The sequence below is a fragment of the Arachis ipaensis genome, chromosome B10 (assembly GCF_000816755.2).
Source record: "Arachis ipaensis cultivar K30076 chromosome B10, Araip1.1, whole genome shotgun sequence".
Classification (NCBI taxonomy): domain Eukaryota; kingdom Viridiplantae; phylum Streptophyta; class Magnoliopsida; order Fabales; family Fabaceae; genus Arachis; species Arachis ipaensis.
Genome location: NC_029794.2, coordinates 48,675,016 through 48,679,088, shown reverse-complemented (window position 1 = coordinate 48,679,088; position 4,073 = coordinate 48,675,016). Strand labels below are relative to the sequence as shown.

The window sequence follows — 4,073 nt, the reverse complement described above, 5'->3', positions numbered from 1 at the left end:
AAGCGTAGCCTTAGGTCCTTCTTTTTTTTTTGTATACTATAGCTACTGTATATAAGTGTAGCCTTAGGTCTCATTTTTTTTTTTGTATACTATAGCTACTGTATATAAGTGTAGCCTTAGGCCTCGTTTTTTTTTTTGTATATATATATCTAATAATTATTAATACAACATAATAGTTAATATGATTACATGTATAAATGAATTGAATATTACAAAATAAAAATAAATACATAATTATACTAAATAATTTCTTTATATAATAAAAATTGTCTCTAACCAAAATATATTTATAACATTGATCCAAAAGTACTAGAATGAAGTTAACTGTAAAAATTCATACAACTCAAACTAAAGTAAGCATAGCCATATCAAAACCATAATATCACTTAGCCAATAAAAGTATCTTCTAATAAAAATCATTAGTCAACCATACATGTAAAGATTCTAAATAGCACTCTATCTTAGCCAATAAATCACAATAATAGTCAGCCTAATCTTCATTGCTTAATCTTCATTGTTACCCTGCATAATTATATAGAAAAGTAGTTAAAAAAAATTCATAGTGACATTCGTAATTATAAAAATTAAATGGAACACGTAGTCATAGTAAACCAAGAAAGCATATACTAAAAAAAATAACATGGTCACGGCAGAAGAGGTGAATTCAAGGAATTATGTATTATCTTGTTTCATTCAAACCATAAAAATCTACAGGTGTTTCTTTCTTCCATTTCCTTTAACACAATCCTGATATGTCCCTATAGCATTTTTCATGCACTAATTAACCAGACTTTCACACTTAAATTAGATATAGGGACAAATTCATATGTACCAAGTGCACAAAATCAAAAATACAACCACCAGAATTACACAAACAAATTTCAGCCATAGCAATACAACTTCAGTGTTAATAAAGCCAACAAACATTTTCAGCCATAGCAATTAATGTAAATGCAAGTAAAAAACTATAGAACAAGAAATAGATAAGGACATACCACATCTAAGTTCGGAAAATGTGTTGATCCATGGCCGCTATTCGCATCAATAGGAGACTGTTGGGCGTCTTGTAATAAAGCTTCTAGTTCTTCTGGCCTCATTCCAGGTTTCGATTGCTGCAGTAATAACTTGATCATATTTCGCAACTCATGAATCTCTTCATCTTGTTTTTGCTGTTTGGCCTCTTGTTTTTGCTGTTGGGCCTCCATGTGTCCAAGTTTATCCTTTAGACTGGACACTTCCTCTTTGTGCTGATTCTTGATTTCATTAATTTCAGTATGTTTTTTTAAATCAGTCTTTGTCACAGATCTTCCATACAACCTTACCCGACCTGGTTGTTCTTTCCCGAATAAGGCCTCAAATGCTTCCTCTTCTGTTTCATCAGCAGCTTGGCGGTGTTGGAAGTCTTCCTGCATAGAAGAAACATTTAAAATTGAGTTAGTTACCATATCCTAAATTTGAAATGTAATTATGAATGATTCAATAAACTCTTACAACAGCAGTTTGTGTTTCCTCATCCACTTCTTTCCTCTTCCGACTTCTTCGGGTAGCAATGAACATCTCAAACCTTTTTGTTTCCTCCTTTGTTTCCTTTGTTGCTCGCTGCAAAATAAGATCATACTTCGATTTCTTCCTTCAATTTATGCAAATATAAATTCTAATAAATATAAATCTGCTATTTACCATAGCTACTCGTACTCTTCCGAAATTGATTGGCCCCATGCGATGTGGAAACTTCACATTTTCCTTGTGTTGCTTGTTTCTTTGACTTATTGACTGGAAGTGAATAAAAAGTTAGCATACAGTTACTAAAATGTGCAGCATAATGAGTTAGGAAAATATACTAGCAAGGCTGCATTATTAAGCTAAAGCACTGAACAATACCCAAAAGCAAGCATAAAAGATCTATTTATAATACATTGGAGCACCTGTTCAATTTTTTCACAACTGTAAAAATTCACACTTCACATTATCAAGTAAATTCCAGGGACATATCATCTCGTGTAAAATATGCTTACCCAGACCCCTCATCATTCAATCAATTAATTCCAGTGACCTATGTCGAGTTCAATTTCCCACATAGTAGCATTCTCATTGAACAAGTAAGTATTACCCGGGTATCCCCTAAACCCTGTGAAATTAAAAAAATGAGTGGAGAACTTATAACATATGAATGGAACAAAACTACATAGCTATGAGATCTACAAAGAATAATTATACACATAACACAAGAAACAAAGTATACATGCATATAAGTCAATCCACTAAAAGCAAAATTCAGATGTGGTTTTCATGAGAAAATCTATTACTCAAATTAAATAAAAAAATAATTTGGCAGAAAGTGTTATATCACATTGAAAAATAGAACTTGATAAATGACTATACAAAGGTTTTCAACCACAACTATTTACAGAAGCAACCAAAACCTATGGATAATTCAATTTTTCCAAGTAGTCCACACCACAATTAGTGTTATATCAGTTGCATCCTATACAGAACTGTATCAAATTTATAACTGTTTCCAGATTGAAGGCTTAAAGAATCAGGGTTGAGTTCACAAACTCTTAACTCACTAGAAAGTTCATGAGTATCCAAATTTAGGTCCCCAACTCAAGAAACAGAACAGAACCCCACTTCCAAATCAGAAGCATTAGATGCAGAAAAATTACAAAAGTAAATTCAACGGAAAAAAAAGGAAAAAAGGAGCCATTCACCTTCTCCTCTTCTAAACCATAGATTCAGTATGGTCTAAAAAGCTATTCTGCAATAAGAGATTATGTGTAAGAACTAAAAAGCTAGCTACTCAGATCCTTCATCTGCCAAAATTATTGTATATATTTATATACCAAGAAAAAAAATCATGGGAATTTTGAAAGAAAGAGAAAGAAGCTGTGCATATAACTTTCAGATAAAAAATAATACCTTTGCAATGAGATAAAAAAGTAGCTGGCCAAGTAAAAAGGCATATAGACATCACATATTGCTGAAACACTTAATAAATTTTCTTTTAATAACAATAATTCACATCCAATCAGTAGAGCTGCTTCACATTAATAACTAAATACCATATTGCTCTTTCAATAGTCAAATAGTTTCACATGAAAATTCGATATATATAGTCTTTTACCTGGATTAGAGGATGACTCCAATAATAGATAAATTTTATGAAACCACTTTCTGGTACTTGTGGGGGTCGATTCTTCACCATATCTTCAATAGTATCATAGGGAACGAAGTGCTTTTGCTTAATCTTTCCTTTGAACCGCTTCCAAGCATCTCAAATCGCTTGCATTACCCACTTTTCTCCACTGTCTGGGAGGAGAAACTTGGTCTGCATGATTATAGGTAATTGTTATATGCTCTTGTGCTGAATAAAAAAACTGAAATCAATAATTACCAAGTGTCTTACATTAACATAGTCCTACATGAACTTCTTAGCTTTAGGAGGAACAGCATGCCAACTAGTGTACAAAAGACTAACGAATCTTTTATTTCTACCAATAGTGCCAACAAAACTAGTTAAATTAGAAACACTTTGGTCGGTTGGTCCTACGGGCTGTCCAAGATCAAAAGTGACTTCTTCCCGCTGTTCCATAGTCCTTGCATAAATCTCCTTGCAAGTTATTTTTCCACGGGTTTTCTTTTTCTTTGGCTCTCCTAGTTTCATTCATTGGTCAACATCAGATTATGCTTAATTAACTCGAGCTCAACAAGCATATAAAGCAAACAAGTACACAAATATAAAAATTATAAAAATTATAAATCTGACCTATGTAGTTGATACCATGAAGTGGACAAGTTTTAGCTATTCTAGAAATCGATCAAAGCACACAACTCTTAAGTTCATTCCACATCATGGACTTCACTAAATTACACATTGCAAAACTACATCAATTGCATCCATCAATACACACAAAACTTCAGTTGACTTAACCACTTCAACAAATTCACTAAACTATATTTACCAGCTATATTTACCAACAAATTCAATAAACTATATTTACCAGCTATATTTACCAACTATATTTACCAGCTATACTTAACCACTTCAATCATAGCACACAAACTTTGAATCA

The 4,073-nt window shown here is 32.3% G+C and overlaps 1 long non-coding RNA gene across 1 annotated transcript; it reads right to left on the bottom strand.

Annotated features, from left to right (window-relative positions):
* On the bottom strand, positions 237–1,102 carry LOC107622139. The gene is made up of 2 exons (XR_001616092.2): positions 996–1,102; positions 237–522 (listed from the first exon to the last, which is right to left on the bottom strand). It is a non-coding gene; the product is annotated as an uncharacterized LOC107622139 (long non-coding RNA).